General features: G+C 38.4%; 1 long non-coding RNA gene across 1 annotated transcript; it reads right to left on the bottom strand.

The window, feature by feature from the left end:
• Nucleotides 1-4391: 4391 nt before the first annotated feature.
• LOC135451252 (uncharacterized) lies at nt 4392-19384 on the bottom strand. The gene is made up of 3 exons (XR_010441249.1): nt 19325-19384; nt 5676-5871; nt 4392-4454 (listed from the first exon to the last, which is right to left on the bottom strand). It is a non-coding gene; the product is annotated as an uncharacterized LOC135451252 (long non-coding RNA).
• Between the last annotated feature and the right edge of the window lie 1334 nt (nt 19385-20718).

Below are 20718 nucleotides of genomic sequence, written 5' to 3'. Positions count from 1 at the left end.
GTGCTTACAGAACCCTGCCCTTCGGCCTCTCTGCCAGGAGGAGCTGATGCAGCCCAGACTGAGCTTTGGGGGCAGCATGGTAACAGCTCTGAGCTGCAGCCCAGCACACACAGAGCATGGTGTTGACAAAGAGGGAAACAGCCTTACCTTTCCAATCCAGATGCACCTGCTAGGGCTTATCCTCAGCAGTAAAATGAATCTCCCATAACTCTATAGCTGTAGCAGGATGTAAAAATGGTTTCTGTCACATAACACTTTTAGTGTTGGGTTTATGTGCAAGTAAGCCAAGAAAGGGGTTACTCACAGGCTTATGGTTGAACACTGTATGAATGCAAGCACTTGCTGGACCAGCTCCCAAGTGCCTCCTTCATTATCTCCATATCTCAAAATTATGACTTCCAATTCAGACTGCTCCGTTTCTCCATGCTATTGTACATCCTGCTATGCCAAATAGAACCTTTTCATATTAATTTTAGCAGATGCTTTAATTTATCCTTTGTGCTATATTTTATTAATGCCTATTCCACTGGCATCTAGGCAGATGGCCAACTTCAAAACCAAAGTTTTATGGAGGAATTACAAGAATAGTCAGGCAAATGGGTTCTTCACAGCTGGGAAGCTGTTACAGTATGGTATATTTATAGTATATAAAAGATACTTGTGAACAGAACAGATGGTAACTTAAGAAATTACCTGAATTTGGATTTTGTCCTGAATTTCAGTAGGTCCTTGTGAGTTTGACATTCAGCAGTTTTATTCTTTCAATCTCTTCACTTTCTTTTCTAACATCACACACTCAGGTTTGCTGAAAAAATATACTTTCATAAACTTAAAAAAAAAATCTTTCAGAAAGGTTAAGCAATAACTTGAAATTGTTAAGGAATCCAGCAGGTCAGCAGATTTTTGCAGTCAAAGTTATGAACAGCTGCAGTGTCTCCCACAGATGTGACACAACCGTTTATAAACACATGGCTACCTAAGTACACAAGTGTGACAAACATATCAGCTCATCACCTCCATGTTTGTTTCATAAGCTATTTGGAAGTAAACTCTTCATTTACAACCACTTAAGTTTTGAAGTCTAGCTGGGAAACTTTGGAAAATGAGAGAAGCTTTTAGAGCAGTTTCCTTGCCAACTGTACCTAAGGTACAGTTTACCTTCCTTTCTGAGGTGATTAAGAGATTTCTACAGGAACCAAAAGCCTTTGGGATGCACATCATGATTTTAGACACACAGTATTTACAAGTTCCTTATACCAAATTATGTACTTTACACTTGCAACATCTAAGTTTATCAGCTGAATTCAAAGGACAGATTTCCAATATCCAAATGACCCATAAGACCCTCACTTCCAGATGATTTACAAGCAAAAGAATGTTGGTATTTAAACCTGAAAGTCTCCTTCACAACAATTAATCTATGGCCTGGTAACCATTAACTGGAGTGTTCTGTGCTGCAAGGTCTCTTTTCTTGGCACAGGCACCATTGCAGATTGATAGGTTACCTGTAGCAGCATTTTCTGTATTACAGAACACAACATACACAGTTAAGTTCAAAATTAACTTTAAACAAGAAAAGGTTAAATGATTTAAAAATTTTTTTGGTTACACAGAAAATTTCAAGTCTATCATCTTTGGTGAATTCAGTAGTTAAACGTTACTGCTCAATATCCTATGTGAGCCTAGGGTTCTCACACAAACATAAATAGAGATCAGCGTTTCAGATATCGCATAACATTTGTTTGTTCTGTTATGTGTATAGTCACAATCCTTTGTATTAATAAACTAAAATATTCCTTATAAATTCTCTCCAGAGGGACGTGTGAGCCTTTTCTGAGGAGCTACAGAATCTGATCAAATGTAAGAAAACAGACTGTAGTTATCCCTTGATTCTCAGATGGCTGCATATCAAGCATGCTTCCCTAACAGGACAGCTCTGAACTCTTCTAATTCAGCTCTTGCTTGTTTGGATCAACAATAGATATGTTCAGCTTGTTGCATACCTCACTCAACTAACCTGCACAAGGAAGCTACCATCAAATAATTGACACAAAATTAGCTTTCATTAGCTTGTTTTGGGGGTTGTTTGGTCATAAAATCCAATCATGTATTAGGATTTAAGGAAAAAACTATTAGTTATATTGTCATATAATGACTTGAATGTACTTTTCCACAATGACAAATCATGTCTTTCTTGTACTGGGGAGCCAGGCCTGGGTTGTATGTCACAAACAGCAAGTTCTCCTTATGACATCTACCTCCTCCCAAAAGCTTTACAAGAAGCCTATGGAGCCTTGTCTTCATAGTCTCTCAAAGTAATACATTTGCCTTCCAGTTAAATATGCATTCCACAAGACTTGACTATACTGCACTGAACTGAATAATAAATAACTGAATAAATAACTGAATGTTAAAGAAGCTGCATACTTTTTCATTGCCAGAAAGTTTTCTTGACATTTATATATGTTAGACGTATGGATCATTCTGGAAACATCTTGTTTGCTGCTAAGGTAGCTAGTAAGTGTAAGCAGTCAAATTTGGTTTAAATATACAGCAGTTGAAATATAGGCTTTAATTATGAAACATCTCATATATATTAACATAAGCAAGAATGCAAAGCAAACAAAGACAATGTATGTTTAAGTTTAGCATTGTTTAAACTCTAAATTAATTTCAGATTATTCATTTATATCAAAGATTAGCCTTCTAAATTCTGATGTTTTTAGAATTAACCTATTCTACTTTATAGAACAGGAAATTGCTATCTGGAAAAAAACTGTGAAACCATCTCAATCCTGCTTCCCTGGCTCGCTTATTGAGGCAGGCTTTGGTTCTCTTAGGGGTCTTTTTAGCATCCATGGGAAAAAAATTCTACTTAGCACTAATAAAAATTTTGAAAGAAGAAAAAATCCACTCAATTAACAAATAAACCAAGTCAAGAAGGAAAAAAAAAAAAATGAAACAAAACAGAACCCAAAACAAAATAAACCAAAAACAAACTCTACTTCTCTTATTTCCACTGAAATCACTTAGGTACAAATTCAACAAAGGACTGAAGGACTTGAAAGGCAATTGCTTCAGGGCTTGTCTTTTCAATGCCTGGAGATGATGTCAAGACAGCAAGTCCCAGGATGGGCTGTGCAATGCTGTGCAGAGCAGGAGTTTGCAGCACACAGGGTTTGCAGCAGCCAGGCTGTGGGAGGGAGCAGTCCAAAACCAACCAACTCATCACTGGGAAACAACAGGGTGAGCTCTTTCAACCCTTCAGCTGATCTACCCAGGCCCAGAACAATAGAATAAGGAGACGCTGGAGCCTAAACTCAAAGTGAGAACCATGAAAACCCCTCTGCAGCTACTTCCTTATCTCCAAGTTCAGTTCAAGCATTGGTGGCTCAACTCTTTCCTAACACAGGTCTCAAAGTCCAGGCTGACTGCCTTTACTCACTTTGACAATATTTTTTACAAGGGGAGTACACTAGTATTTAGGCTCTCTGCAGTAGAATCTATTGCTCAAAGTGAGCAGTAGTGGCAGAATCTATTCCAGGGGAAGGGAAAAAAAAAATAAGCAATTGCAAACACTGTGCAAAACTTAACATGGACACTTTTTAGCAACAGAAAATTCTGGAGGCTTCCAAATAAACTCATAATTCAGAAGCATTTGAGAGACAGCAGTGTATCAATAATAGATTTTTAGTAGGTTATATCCTTGAAAGAAGGTAGATGGTAGAGCAGACAAAATTAAGTTGTTGGTGGCCTAATACATTGCAAGTGGTTTGTCACCTACAAGACTGCATTCTTTAAAGATATCTAACACACACATACAAAAAAAAAAAAAATCTCAAGTGAATTTATTGACCAAAACCAGTTCCACAGAACCAATTAGTATCTTACACAGGCTGCCCTGCAAGGCTTATGAGGCCATCCATCACTTGTCCATTTAACTATTTAGCATTTGTTCCAGCAATTTGTCACACTGTCAGAATGGTAGCATTTCAGAATAGGAGTTTTGGTTGAAAGAAATCTAACTCAGATAGTGCAGATATTTCTTTTCTAATAAGACTTACACAAGATTTATGTTTCTATTACTTTTAACCTTAAGCATCTTGTCTGGAAGGTGAGGTTAATTCTTTGTATTTCAAAGTTTCCACATTTAAATCAATTGTGTTAGATGAGAATTTAAAAATATTATGGAAAATGGAATTACTTCAAACTTCATCAACAATTCACAGTTCTGACATCAGGGAGTGCATTATCTTACAGCTGCAGTGCTTACATTTTTATCACTTTTGCCATCTAGTCATTTGCTTTTATGTTTATTTTTGGTGACTTTCCTAATTTCCCTGCACCAAAAGAATTAAAAAAAATTACCTTTCCCTTGAATGAGAGGCGAGGTTTCAACATAACATTGGCGTGTCTACTCACAAGGTGTTTTAGATTTTTCAAGCTCTGTGTATCTAAAGGGAAAGAGAAAGGATTGCTGACGAGTTTCAATTACTCACGTCCAGATATTTATAATTTTAAAAGAATGCATAAAAACTAAAATGCAAAAGAAATATTTCAAGCTCTGCTATCTCTAAAAGAATATTTCATGTCTATAACGCAGGTACTGGGAACTGTTTCAAAAGACTGGCACTTGCTTTTAAACACATCCAGAACATTTTACCTGAACAACAAGTAGGAATTGGACTAATGCAATTACCACATTAAATGGAAGCAGCTACAATGAGTATGTCAGGCAACCTGATAACACCTTGTCAGAGAATTCTCATGATTCTGCCACGCGTGGTGGTGTGTCCACACACCTGCAATTCTGCCACTTCACAGACTCCACCAAAATAAACAGAAGCTATTCCAAAACAACCTTTAGATTTGTTTATTGTTTCAGAAGCAGGACTCTGCTTTTTAAAGGTGCGAGCTCACAGATCAGAGGTCTGATTTCCTGATACCCTGTACAGTTTCCTGATTTAGATTTCTTATAAAGCGGCTGCAGCAAAGAAGGCTGGGAATCAAATGCCATCTCTGCATCTGAATGCTGTTAAGTAGCTCCCATGGCATTTCTCCCTGACTCTCAGTGTGTGTCTGTCACTGAGCTCACTCCCAGAGATAAAACAGCAAATGTGAACTCCTGTGGGAAAGCACGTCAAGTAAAAACCTTTCTTGAAGCCTTGAGAATGCTCCAGCTTAGTCAATCTTCAGGCCTTCAATCAGAACAGCCATCTCACCTTGTATACAGAAGATTTTACAGTGTACCAGCATTAGGTAGGGATAACCAAATGTTTAATAAATAAAAAGTGAGTATCTCTGTGTAAAAGACTTAGCAAATAGATAGAACAGCAACTAGATAATACAGATTAGCCCTGCTCAAACACCCCAAAACATTCCCCACTCTGCTTTGCTGAGTAATCTTGGTGTTAAGCATGCTTGACAGATTTTAAGTATCTATTTTATTTGTCTCTACCCATTTCTGTCTATAATTAATTGCATCAGTCAATTATCTTGGTATCTTTTAAATTTCACTGTAGTATTAGTCTGCCTGTAGAGGATGCATCTACCTTAGATGTAGGCTACTCTGCCCTCAAAATTAATAGTATTTCCAGCTACACCCAGAATAGCACAGCAATTCTTGCAATACGGGAGAGGCAAAGTGGGAGAAGGAAAGAACGTGCAGGACAGACCATCAGTTCACAAGAGCCAAGGAGTTGGTTCCAGTCGGACACAGCCAGAACTCCCAGTTGGAAGAGAAGAAGGTGCTCACGCCCATAGCGATGCTGAGCCCAGCAAGCAAGAATGTCCAGCTGCAGGTCTTGGGGCTGTGGAACCCCTGTTCACTTCTCTTTGGAGGAGGGTTTGCTTATTTGCTCTCTTAAATATCTGTCCAACATTAGAAAAATAAAACATACATGGAAAATTATTCCAGTTGCAGAGAGTGACATGGGAAAAAAAAAAACAAAAAAACCCCTAAACAAAAAAAAATCCCTGAAAACAAATCTGCTGTGTTAAACACAAGCCTGAGGGGAAAACTGCCCACAACCAGCAAACTGTCAGTTCATCTAACCTGTCTTTAGGGAGAATGTGAAAACCTACCAGTAACAGGACAAAGAAAGCCAACAGTAAATACCATGGACTGAGAGACAGTAGCCAATCCTTCTGCCAGAAAACTGAGGGAATAAAAAATTAACCAGAAGAAATGATATTCTGATATTTACATATTGCATTCCCCTCTACTCACACTCCTCCTGCTAAAAGAAATAATTTAACAAGCCAAAAAAAAATCCTCAGCCGCTTCTCATTTTCTTTTCATTCCCTTTTGTAAAGGAAGTTCCAGGTCAGCTCCCAGAAGCTGCAGGAAAGCTTTTTGGGGTTTAATAATCCAGAGTTAATAGCCATTCATTTGGCAGGTTTGGTACAGAAGGCGGGTCAGAATTAATTTCTTGCTTAACCAAGGCTGAAATTCACATTTAAAGTGTAAGAAGATATAGCTGTTACTCAAGTCTCATTCAGAAGAGACATTCAGAGTGAGAAGATCGCAGCAAGAACTTGTACTGAATATAAAAATTGTCTGGGAACAAGTACAGTCTCAAACAAAAAGATGAATGTTGAAAGAAAAACATAAGAAGTAACCCAAATTCATCATGAAGGGCCAAACCAGCCTCTGCCTGCCTCTGTGTAGCTGCTGTCAATGACATGAGAATTGACTTCTAAACCATGGCTACTCCATCAGCTGGCACTCTGGACAGTTCAGTGCAGAACTGATTGGAATCACATAATCAGTTCAAAAAGGTTTCACAATGGCCCTAAATGTGGTGGCTATCAGAAAGAGGCCTCAGAGGTATAAAGATGAATTACTATTCAAGTAACATTCAGTGAGATACATTTCTACTTCCATCAAGATGGGAAGAGGAAAGTAAGTCTGAAGAAGCAGGATTTCAAAAGGAGTACTGCAGCACTTTCCCTTATAAACCTTTCCAGAGAAAGAAAATGAGTAAAATGAAATAAAACATCATCTGTAAATAATCACATTAAGCATTGAAATTTTCTGAAAACAGAATCTGGAACTAGAAAAGCTTATATAAACAAAGCAAAATAAAACTATTGGACACAATATGCCTTGTTCTAGGATGCCCTTCCACATTTTCTTCTTACTGTTCCATCTACCTCTTTTCATCTGGTTTTCTTGTCCCACTGGTAAATCTTTAAGGCTGCTAGGAAGAAGAAGACTGTTTTTTCACTGGGTGTATCATGCCAAATGTAAAAAAAAGACAACTGTCCAAAGCAGACATGTTGATTAGACCACCATTTAGAAAACACAATATTTAAAAGCATCAGGTACATGATATAGACATGCTGCTTTGAGTTTCAAATACTCTAAGCATTTTCTTTATGTAATCCTTGTTGGGGTTAAATATTTTACCCCACTTAATATTCTTGGAGTGCACTTGGCACAAAGTTAGCCACGTATAAATAGCTCTTTTGTGGATTCAGGCAATTATTTGCATCTTCACCCCTTTCAAGTATGGAAAAGTAAGTAGAAAATCTGATTGTGAAGCCAACAGCAATGTATTTACATCCATCTTTTACATAAACAGGTCTAAAAAGCTTGGGGTCCGAGAAATGTCTAGAAAGGAGCAAATGCAAGAGCAATGCTCCTTGTTGCAACTCCTTCAGAATGTTCTGCTACACCATGGAGATGTGTAGCAGAAGCTCTGATGAAGGAAATGCCAGGGGCCATGTCAACAGACCTCTTTTTTTTTTTGCCCTGTTCTTCCTTGCACATTTGCTCTCTACTCCCCAAATACCTATAGGTGATTGCCTTTCTGAGGTAAGATGGAATGCAAAATTCTGGGTGCAACTCTAAAAGCCCCAAAACTGATGTTTGAGGCAGCAATAGAAGCTGATAACTGGAGCTAACATTGTTTCCAAGGCTTGCTGAAGAACACTGCATAGTTTGAAGTAGACAGACCATATGATAATGTGGCTATAAGTCACGTTCATTTAGAAAGCAGAACATACTGCTAAAGGCATTCTTAGACTGGCTTAATTGCATCCCTACTCAGAACTGTATTGATTAAAGAAAAACCAAAACAACAAAACAAAGACCCTGTGCTGGCATCACTTCAGAACAAATCCACCCTCTGTAAATGTATAGCCTATCTGGCAGCTCACTGATGGGACAAGATTGTCCTAAACTGAAAGATCACTGGACGCCAGCAGAGATCTCAAAGCTGCCAAGCCCCACGCTACCATTTTTCTCCACACTGCTGTTCTACTCTCAGGGCACCAGGTGCATTGTTAGCATCAGTTTGATCTTTCTGACTCCACCTACTACTGAATTTTCTGACCTTTAATGTTTGCCTTTACAACAGAGGAGTGGGCTGATTTAAAGTAATGCTAGAATTCATAATATATTCTACCATTAATAAAAATGCCACATGCATGTATCCAGTAAAATACAAAAAGAGATCATCAAATGAGTCCCTAACATACTTGTAAAAAATCAAGTGCTATACATACAAAAATCAAGATTGCCTTATGATTTGAAATAAAATTCCAATGAATTAAGTGGCATTATTCCAAACTCATCATAGCTTACCAGATAAGCAGATGGTTGCCCAGCACAACATGATGAGGAATTTACTGAAGATGTATATTGTCATCAAAGAAAACTTGTAGAAAGTACAAAATATTATAAAATGCTTTTTCTTCTAAAGTAGTTTTTGCTTTTACAGCTAATCTGGCAGACAAGAGGATGAAGCCACATGATAGGGCAGTTATATCTTTTACCATATCAGAAAAATTACTCTTGTCTCTTATGCTCTTCCTAGAAAACTCAAGAGGCAATCCAATTATAACAGCCAGCATAACATGAGATTAGTTAAAATTTCAAAATAGTGTTGAAATTGTTGAAAGTGCTTAGATTTTTATTCGACAGTTCTTTAACTGAAAATCAAACGTTATTCAAAGAATGAGTCTTTTTTTTTTTTTTTTAAAGAGATTAATCATCCTTGTTTCTCATTTAAAGTCTGGGGCCATAGCCAATCTTTTCTCTGTGTTCTCAGAGAGAGATATTTCATTTTGAAAAGAAAAAACAAAATTGTTCTCATCTCCTTTATACGTTGTCATGGTAGACAAGCCATCACAAGACAAAAATTTTTGTTTCACATTTCTTTGGGTCACTTTTCAGCAATAACATCAATGCTAAAATTTTTCTGGAATTAATACAGAATCTGATCTTTTGATGCTGTATCTGTGGAAAATGTTACCTGAAAAAAAGATTTTTCTTATGCTATTTAGGGAGGGAGAAGAAATGGAAAAGAAATTATAATCATATGATAAAAAATTAAAACCATTTTATTACTCCTGCATTTTAGGATTTCCTTTGCAATGTAACATCTCTATTTAAACTTGCTGAAAATTTGGAAGCCTAGTAAATGCAGGAATTTGCTCATAAAGTGTCCATCAAAGCTCCAATGTTCCATGACTGCAAATTTAATAATTTCCTTCAATAGCCTATGTAGTTAGAAGTATTTTTGCCAATCTGACTGATTTAGTACTAGCCTGAGAACCTCCCTTCAGGCCTCACTTTGAGCTCATGATTAGTTGATGCTGGTAGCAATAACAGTTCTCTATGGATTCATTACATAAAAGATTTTACACATTTCAGCTTTACATTTGATTGGTATTGTATCTTATCTTACATAAACCAATTGAACTTATAAGACTATTTTCCCAACTAAGGGATTTGAGAGGGGGAAAAAAATGAAAAAAAATTCTCATTAGACACAAAGAATTCTGTGAATTTGGCATGGATTTACTGCTTATTACAAGGGCTGCCTGACACATTTCATTTGTCTGTAGACACAATGTAGGAATATAGGTTCAGAAAACAGATACATTTTCTATGTATTATTGTTATGTATTTGTGAAAGCCTTGGAGAGATTATTCTTGCTGGACATTTGTACCGTGCCCTGTGCAAAGTAGTGCTGATCAATGACCAATGGCCCCACTCCACAGGTATTTGTATTGGTTCTGGTTCCTTCTCTGCTGAAGAAACTCTGATCAAGAAGATGGTAGGAGGATTTGCTTGGTAGCCAAGATCTTTTTTCTAACCTTAAGAACAGTTAGATTGCTAGGATGAAGAGAAGTCAAAATTTTCCTCAGGAAACCTAACTAAATCAAATGTTGCCTACAACCTAAGATACTCTTCTACCACAGCAAGAACTTCTGTCTTAAATGTATTTTTCAACAATTACATTCACATGTACTGTGCGCATACACTGTAAAGCGCACCACCAAAACACGCTATTTAATAGAGGCTCTAGAAAGAATTTTGTAGGCTCCTTGACGGGAAAGAGACAATAATCCAATAGCTCCATCTCTTTGAACTAGGTAACTAGGGATTTGGGGAAAGTACTCAATAGAGCTGAAAATTAAAGGACTGAGACTGCAAGTTAAAAATACATTTACCGACAGCACTTCTCTCCAGCTAATGTCTTTTCCCAAAATATTATAAATTAACAGTACCTTTGTGCAAGTACTGCTCAGAAAAGATTCTCAAAATAATGAGTCTTTGGTCTTATATCACAAATCAGCTTATTCTTTTTTTGTCTTGCAGCTGTGCCTTGCAACCAGAGCTTGTAATAAGGATTGCTGTAAGGAGGAAGAGGAAAGTAAGGACCAGCTCCATGTGCACTTACAGCTCATTCAGAGGAGCGAAGACCTGGCCAAAACAGCTCCATTTGTCACCACATTGTACTGCTTGTGCCAGCTCCCTATGACATGTCAGGCCTCTTCCTCAGCCTGCTTTGCATACTGGGACTGGGCAGAGCTGTCTGTCACAGGACAATTGCACCAGCCATCCTATCAAATAACTCCTGTCACTTCAAGCACTGAGCTGGCCTGGCCCTCCTGTCTCTGGCTTGGACAATCTCTGAGCACTCACACATTGTGGTGAGCACACTGCCCTCCTCCAGCTTCTGGCAGATGAAATTTCATGTATTCCCATGGAATTTCCACTTTCCTAAAAGAAAAGATCTCTGTAGCCAGTCCACAATTTGATATAAGGCCCATAATAAAAGGGCCCAGCAAGAATTTTTTTTTTCCTAGACTTTTTCTCCTTGTTTTAAAAATGTCATATACATTAAACAAGCAACATAGCAAAACCCAGGAAGCTACATGTGTACACAAGTATTTTTTCTAATGTAACACATGTAGACTGTCTCCCGCAACTTTAATAATTTTTGCAAGTATTACATTAAACTTTAACTAGCAATGTTGAAGCTCAGCAACAGTTACTGAATTGCCAATTCACTTCAGCATCCAGGGCCATGGATAGGAAATTATTCCGGAACAACATCACCCTCAACTGACCAAGACACCATAATCTCTCTTACTGCCATAAAACATGCCTGGCTTTGCCAAGCTTGCCCTCTACTTACAAAACATCAGAGAAATCCCTAAGGAAAGGAGAGTTACCAGCACCCTGTGGAAACTTGCACTTAGTTTTCTCCCAATCCTGATGCACAAAACCAACTAATTAACTTCTGAGGTCTATTCCCACTAGTGCAGGAAGATGCTGTGCAAGTGAATCAGCAGCTATTTCATTTCTGCAGAAAACAGATGAAGGTCCACATCAATATTATTTTATTTCCAAAAGCTGCTTCTTAAATGCTGAAACACCTTTCATCATGCAATATTTAAAACATAATCTAGTCCTTATGAAATGCCACTAAGGCTGCTGGGAGACTTAAACTCTCTCATCAGGTAGTGCTCTGTTTATCTGCTTCCTCTTCACTCTTTTCTTTTATCTTCATTTCTATTTTCTCCCTCACATCATCATTTGTTAAAATCTCTCTTTCCTTACCAAGCCCACAGCTGAAATTCAAGGACAGTTGGTTGCAGTCCTTTCTATTAATAAAGTTTGAAAGGAGTGCAAAACATTGTTCCTGCAAATATTCACTTTCTGTGTGTATTTACATGAGCACATATAGACCACTCCAAAATGCAGTTAGTAATTTGCCAGAATATTTTTAGTTTTCTGCACTCTTGTAAGTACATTTCAAAAACAAAAATAAACCTGAGCAGAATTTATGGGATCATAAAACAGAAAAAAGCTATTATAAACTTAAGCATCAATGTACAAAAATTCCCTTTAAGAAGTACAAATATTAATGCTAATATTGGTAGCAGTAGCTCCTCTGAGGCAAAAGGAACTTCAATATGATGTTACTAAAAAGAAGGTTTCACATTACACAGACCTCCAAAAGCTGTTGTCTGATAGCAAATGCTAGACACTTCAATACTTTCTCTTTCAGGTTCCCCAGGCATGGAATCCGTGTATGTCAGTGTGATTCCTCTCCTCACATCTTGGCAGGTTCCACATAATGTTTTTCCAAGAAGCTTGTGTCAGCTATCATATCTTCCCCTTCTCCTAAAAGCAATGCTCCAGTCAAAGAAAGACAACCAAACAAATGGTCCCCTTAAACAGAATCTCTCTTCCCCCTTTGGCCATATAAAGGATGCAATCCATCTTTGTCTCCCAGAAAACTAAAAAGCAAATCTGCTTTTCTATGTAGACCCCAGAGTTTTGGAACAAGCTGGCTGATAAAATGCACATGGTTCAATGCCAGCTTCTTCTTTAAGATCCAAAAAGTTTAAAAGTGCTTGACTCTACTCTGTTTTCCAGGATTTGCTTAAGTACAGACAGGAAAATAATATTCCTTAAAATCAAACAAACAAAAAATACTACTGGTTCCCTATGCTGCTTAAAAAGACTTTACCTAGCATAATCTAATCCAAACTTCTTTGATGCACCTCCTCCTTGCCAGCATCCTTTTCTTTCCATTCATTTGCTCTGACTGCATTTGAGAATCTATGCCAAGCACACATACCAATTCATGCGTGAAAATTTTAAAACAGCTTTCCATTGATTTTTAGCCATTCCTCCTTATTACAGAAGTCATCACACACAGCCAGGAGTCAAAGAAATAGTAAATTCATATTGAGAACTACACAAGTAAGACATCAAGTTTTCTATTAAGCAGCAGTTTAGCATCTTGGAGCAAGCAGGTGTTCTGCACCATATAATTCTAACTTGTCCCTACCTAGACACTCAAAGAAAGGCTCACAGCCAGCAGGGAGATCCAGACATAAGCACAAACAAAAAATTATTTTTTGGCTGTGGGCAAAATGAAATAGTTGCTGTCTTTGTTGATAAGTTCTCCTAGGAAGCATGTCTCCAAAGAAAATTAAACCGTGAAAATAAAAGCCTGATATTCTCCTAGCAGGCTGACTCCTATGCTGGCTTTATTTGCTCCTTATTTTTCACAGAATTCTATAGTAATTTTAAAAGTCAGTTCATTGAATAATTTGAATTACTTGCTCAGTGCCATCCCATCAGACTTCATTTCCTTTTCACCATATTGCTTCTCTAGCCAGCCTTCTACCAGTAAAATTCAGGCTCAATGCTAAAACACCTGGGACATCTGAGCTTGCAGCTCAGCTTGTGTGACACTGACTAACAAAGTGCATGTTCAATCAGGAAACACTGATTCCTGAAATGCATTTCTTTCAACAAACTTCTATCTCCATCTCCTCATGGAAAATCTGCTTAGTTTTTCAATAGACCATAGAGCAAAACCTGAACTTCTCGTCTTGAAGGGGCTATGACATGCTCATACTTTGTTGAGGGAATCATCACTCACACCCCACTATCAGCTACCTCTATCCTTGCTTCCATCCTCTCTGCTGGGCACTCAAACATCAGAGTCCAAGACTCAGCTTGCTTAAAATTTGCAAAGGAAAAAATCAAAATTATTATAAATATTTTCAAAGATAATAGTATGAGCTCTCCATATCAAAATCACCATTTTTACCTCAACAGAATAGATATTTTTTCATAGCCAGAATCTTCAACTTTTTAGTAGCTTTAGGCTCAGTTCAGTGTGACTGGTACCTCAGGGCAATGACTTTCACAATGTAGTCCACCAAGCACTCAAGTCTGGGGATATCTGTAAGGATAACTTGAAAAGAAAACATTAAAAATTCAAGCTGATTGTCAGTGGGGCTTTAACTCACTATACAGAGATCTGTATCTTCTGTGGAAAAGGTTGAGAGGTTCACAGATCAAAAAAGGTTGAAAACGACAAGCCTATAGAGTAAAATACAAGGAGGTTGAAGTGACTTGATAATTTTAGAGCAAGGTCTAAATATATCACTCTGCAAATGCAATGAACTTCTCTCTCTTTTTCCCTCAGCAAGCTACACAAACATCTGCCCTACAGCAAAGGGATGCCTGCAGTCCATATTCCACTAACAGCGCACATAAGGACTTGGGCTGGGGAGAAGCGCCATGGAAACACCTTGATCTGATGGGGTTACTACATCCCTCAGCATACCTTTGGGTTTGCACTCTCTTGCTGCTTTTCTCTAGAAAGAGAAATAACATGAGAGAAGCTGAAATCACTGTTTTCTCTCTTTCAGGACTGTTGATGCCCCCAGCAAGGGCTCAGCAGGCCATTCTCTCTAATTGTAATTGTTATACTAATTAATGCATCAAGAGGGGAAGCTCACCCCACCATTTCGTGCCCCCTGAGCCTCACACCCTCGATAAATCTCTGCCTCTGTCTGTTGCTGGAAACAAAGTACTTACAGCCCAGGTGTGCACTACTCCTCTCCAGGTAACTGAACCCCAAGTGTGTATTTCTGTGTAATAAAATATACACAGAGGTAAAAGAAGAAAGTGAATTGGGGGGAAAAGTGCTATTGCACCATTAAAATGAAAAATGCCTTCCCCTCGTTAACAACTCTCATTAAGGCACCCTCTGCCCACTTCACTGCTGTGTTTATCTCCTTCCCTGATGGCAGGAATGCTGAATCATGACCAGCCATGAGGGCTCAAGCCCAGCGCCAGGCTGTCATCCTGATTTAAGTGACAGGACTGTAGTATCTGGCCCCACAACTCACACAAAAATGGCACTGACAGTAAAGCAGCATTTGGGGACCAGTGTATAGGGACAGCAGCCTGAAGTATGGATTTTAATAAATCCATTAGAGACAGGGAAAGATACTTTGCCGACAAATAAAAATAGAATAATTTGGAATAATTTAAATGAAAATCAAGAAGACTATAAAGAATCAGAATCTACAAATTACCTATATAGTTGAAATAAATATCAAAGAGGTTGATAGCATGCAATTCACAAGTATCCCCCTGATAACATTATTGTTCTCTATAATCCAAATAGGGCTCTTTTTTTGATATTGCAGGACTGGTAGCACAGAGTCTGTGAAGCAAACATTCTGCTGGAATGCTGTTTTGCGTCATTATACTCAATAATAGAACCTTAAATTGCAATAAATATTGAAGTGAATTTTGAGCATATAGGGAAGTCAGTCTGCAGCAAGAACTGTAAGGCATTTCTCTAACATGCAGACATTACAGAGATTCAACAAATGCTTCTCTTTCCCCCTGCACACACTTACCTGGAAATAGTGAAATTGTGAAGTATTTAGTGGTTTATTACTTTTTAAAGGCTGTTTTAATTACTAATTATATATATATGTATATATACATATATACATATATATATATATGTCTGATTTCTAAAGCAATTTGCAACCACTCCCCCCAAGTATCCTTTTTAATACACCAAGAAACAGTAACAACAGCCACTAGAGAACTGGGCTATCTGGGACTAAGCCACACAGTGATTTGGCACTGTCACCTCCCTGGGCCATCACCTTTCTTCTAGTGACTGGCATACGTGCTCCAACACATCTCTGCTCCTCTCCTTGGCGGCCCTTGCCCCGCTCAGCCCTCCCAAAGGCACAGCCCAGGACTCTGCGCTTTGTCCGACACCGCGCTCCTCGGCAGCCGCAAGGCATTTTCATGAGGAGAGGACAAAGAGGTGAGAGAGCACGTCAGTCATCACCAGAAATAATGCATTCCCAGCTGCACTGATGATGGAGGAAGAATATTATTTATGTGACTTCTGCATAAGTACTTTCATTTGAAGCTTGCTATTTTGGGGGGAAATAAAAGAAATGCAGAAGATTTTGGACATCTCTGGCCATTATACGCACAAAGTTTACTCACTGCTCCAGTGATCCAATTTTCCAGTATTTAACAGATTGAAAAAAAACCTAATGCAATTTCTCAAAAACAACACAGCACACAGAAAACAAATCTATGTAATGTACTATCAACTTGGAAATATACCTCACACTCTTCATATTAGCATCTCATCTTTATATTTTTAAGCGTTCAAGAAAAGCTGCAGGAAATTCTTTTGACATAAAAATCTTTTTTCTTCTGAACCCAAGGTATATATTATGCACTGTATTCCCTGCTAGTCAAATCAGACAAAGAAGCATTCCCAAGACCACAGGAAGCAACAGCAGAGCTTTTCTGAGGGGAATATTTCAGTCAAAAAGAGAGAAAAGGAGAGATGTAGAGAAGAGATCCCTTCCCACATTCTTTACTTTTGCATATGAGTAGACACGAGAGACAAAAAATGCTCTGAGCAACTGGATACTGCCAACAAAATGACATCTACCAAATTTCTTTCCCTCTTCTGTGACTACCCAGTTGTTCTGCCAAAAGGACATTCTGTAATGGAGTAATGGACAGGAAAGAGCTTTCCACTTAAGACCCCTGTAAGGCCCTTCAAATTTTAGTGGTATCAAAGAGAAATGACTGAAAACATCTCTCTGCATACACAAGAATATTTAATTCTTATGTGGCAGAGCAATCAGCTCTCTGAGCACCAACATGCAATGACAATGCCACTTGCTCTGCCTCACCATTGTGTTCATTGCCTACTAGAAGCTTGCTGTGTCTTGTGAAATGGCTTCATCCTAGGCTAACTCACTGGACTATGAATTACCTTCATTTTTTAATCAATGCTATCAAATTAGGAAGCAACTCAGGCAAGAGAAGGAAACACATTTTATATTTACTGCATGCTTCCACATGTTGTTGCTTGTCTGTGTTATTTTCAGCATTACCTATTTAAAGAAGTTGTATGATATATAGAAGACAGTAGGTAGAGTGATTGACTGAGAGTCAGATGTTAAATTGCCACAGAGCTGTGGGAAGGATAAAAATACTTCTCTACCTCAATTCATTCCACAGAAAAAATCCTCCCAGATCTTGCATCCTTATCATTTTTACACTAAAAGGTTTCAAAGTGAATAGAAGGAATAAAGGGTAATTTTTAAAAATGAAAAAAAAAAGCCCCACATTTTCACAGTTTCGTTTTCATCTTATTTTTCTAAAGAGTATAATATTGAAGGAGAAAAAGCCTGCTTGCTCTCAGTTAGGTTTACTAAATCAGTCATGAAGGCAGCTGATATAAAATGCATCTGCTGTCACCTGCTCAGTCTCAGTTTGACAGTTCAATACCTCCTCATCTTCTGAGAATGGCAGTGCTGAGACCTGAGTAAACCATGTCTGTATGCAAACTGTCACTGATTTTGTGGCATATCATCAGGCCTGATCTCCACGGCTGCAGTGACAACAGGGAACACTACAGCCAATCATCATCAGAGTTAAAATTAATGTGCAGGTCCCCACATTCAGCAGTAGGTGAGGCAAGCCCCATGAGCAGTGGCCAGTTGATGAACTATGTAATTACAGCAAGATAATCTTACCCCTGCAGAGAATGCAAATGTATATCATAAATTCAAGGTATATTTCTACACACCTATATTTTTCCCCTCAGCATTTCTTCAGAACAAATAATACATATAAATGCCAGTATAGCCTAGTTAAATTCAGATAGTAAAATAATATTCAGGGCCATGAAAGGACAATCTAAGGCACATCCTCAAGCAGTGACAGTCAGGGTCACATCAGTCACAGGGGTTAAGAAAGTTGCAGGTGATCATTGATGCAGTAACCTAGGCCCAGCCCAGCCCAGCCCAGCCAAATATGGAATTTGGCCAGCCAGCCCAACCATAGCACAGAGCTCCCAGCTCTGCCCAGGGCAGCCAGCAATGTCCCCCTAGGGCCCCCAGACCTAAACTCTTATGCACCTTCAGAGCCATTTAACACCTTAAAAAAATGCTCTAAATAAACATAAAAGGGGTTAAACTGATGATTCTTCAGACTCCTCATTTTTTGTGGTACTACTTACAACATGAACTATGTTTGGGCAGTCCAGTATGGTTTGTCTGGTTTGCAGTTCCCGATAAATCTCACATACCTTCTGCACGACTTTATTCAAGTTGAAACCTCTTAGCCTATTTTAAGTTGTCAAATCTAAAATAGCTAAAAACCCAATTCTCTACTACTATCCAAGTGCAACCTTTCACTAACCTATCAAGGGGCATACAGGTGCTCCCAGAGGTGTTTGCCAACCAAACTAGGTGTCAGATACAAACAAATTCTCTGAACAGACTAATTTTAGAGAGTTTTTAGTTAAAGTAATCATGGAAAGCAACACAACATCAAGACCTTATCAAGCAGAAAAGCTACTAGACATATTTCTGTTCCAGAAAAATCTGGACTGAGGACCTGTATCTCTATTGTCATATCTCAAATACTCAAGAGCCACCAATGAAGTATAAGGTATTCAACAGGACCATAACACTTAGCTTTAGGACGTAGCATTAATCATTTTATTTACCTTTTCACCATGATCAAAAAACCCCATAGACAGGGTCAAAAGTTGTACAGCCTTTGTCATTTTTTTCCAGCTATCAATGGTATTGGGAATGCCTGAAAGCAGTTTGATCTCTCATCTATATAAACAATTTCCGTGCTCCCCTAGCTCTCTATATTGAGGTTTTTGTGAAAAAAGTGTGGATCCCATGAATTTATCCTAGGCAGTAAATAATTTCAAATAAAACATTGCATATTTCTAGACTAAATTTCAAAAAAGCTTTCATTGTCTTTATCAGGAGGGAAAGGTATACTTGCAAATCAGTTTTGTTTTACACTGCATCTCTTGGTACATGTCTGGTAAAAGTAAAATTTTGCTTGGAAATTACAGCAGTTCTTCCAGTCTACATGGAGTGACTTGAAATAGTCATGTCAGGGTCCACTACAAGCTTCAAATTAAGCAAGTTTTGCTTACTTGATGTTTCCTTTACATGGTGGAAGTATCTTGCTAGAAAGTGACATTTAAAATTAGATTTAACCTTTTCATTCCTCCAACCTTTTGAAGGAGAAATTTTGAGCATCATTTAAACTGACTAGCTGTGTGAGTTAATAAAAGTGACAGGTAACATAGCCTCCTTATGTCACCATGATGAAGAGAACTGTAATAAAGGACAGATTTTATGAAAGTACTTCTTTTACATAAGCAGTTTCAAGGTACTTACATCCATCTCAGTGCAAGAATCATGTTGCAGAGACCTGACAGAACAGTAAGTGTTGTATTCTTCACAGACCTCTCTGTAGAATAAAAAAAAAAAAAAGCATTATTTGAGTAAATTCTCACTAATATTTTTTATATTTTATGTCCACTAGTCTTGTGACTTGTATATAAACAGCACTTAAGGTCTCTTGCAGAAGCTAAACACCAGCTAAGCAATCTTTTGGCTAAAAACCTTACTCATTTCTCGACAATTATTTGTGCATGTCTCTTATTGGCTGAATCAGTCTATGAAAATGGAAATAAAAAAACCAGGAGCAAACATGGATGTACATAAAACCCCAAGCCTTATCTGCAAGAAATGAACATATGTTTTAGAGTCTGTTATGATCTAAAGTTTCAGCAAGGACAAAACGTGCATGGTCTTGAACATTGCCTAAACATTTGAATGCCATGGTTGTAATCAACCCCATTTGCTAAACATCATTATCACCTGACAGACAAATAAATTAAGCTCCAAAGCTTTCTCAATTTTGTCTTTGTATGGTGAATTGCAATAGGAAAGACATTGCTCATAAGGCTAGAAATTCTGTAGTGGCTAGAACTTGATCCAAAACAACTCCTACTCATTAGGATGGCCCCACATAATTCATTTGGAGTACCACTTCACACCGCCATTTGGGAATTACGAGGTCACTTCTAACTGAAAAAATACTTCATCTCTTGTCATCTCACAGCCATATTTCTCTACAGTAGCCTTCTCCACTGGCCAATCAATAATAAAAGCAGACACAGAGTCCAGCACTTGAGCAGATACTGAGATTTGCTAAATCTCCATTCCCTTACGGGTTGTGTCAGTTTCCATTGAAGGCAGCACAAGAAACTGGAGCACACCAACACCACACTCGCAGCAGGGACCACTCTGAGCCCCACAGAGGCTGCTGCTCGTCTGGCTTCCCCATCCCTCCCACCCCCCACCCCACCCCACATCTCATTTATACTGGATTTCCAGCCCATTGCCCCAGCCGTGATACATTCTTCACCACATAGGCTGTGCATGTTGGGCAGCAAACAAAGAAATGGACTCAGGGCAGTGGGAAACACTTCTGAGGAGAGGAAAAGAACCCTTGATGTGCATGTCTCTAAAGAGGCGGGTTAAGGTAAAGCAGGTTAATCTTTTAACTTGGGTTTTATTCACAATTAAGTAGGCTGGGAGAACACAAACTGGTTAGAAGCACATATAGGCAAGTGTCTGTATTTTGGAAGTGTTTTTATCCCATTCCTAGGGGAAATAACTGCCAAGGCAATTGTTGTCTGAGAACTACAATATCCATTTCTGGTTGAGTTACTGCCCTTTGGCTGTTAGCTGTTCTTGACTTACCTACCCATACACTGATACAC

The sequence above is a fragment of the Zonotrichia leucophrys genome, chromosome 8 (assembly GCF_028769735.1).
Source record: "Zonotrichia leucophrys gambelii isolate GWCS_2022_RI chromosome 8, RI_Zleu_2.0, whole genome shotgun sequence".
Lineage (NCBI taxonomy): Eukaryota > Metazoa > Chordata > Aves > Passeriformes > Passerellidae > Zonotrichia > Zonotrichia leucophrys.
This window is presented reverse-complemented; position numbering and strand designations above follow the sequence as displayed.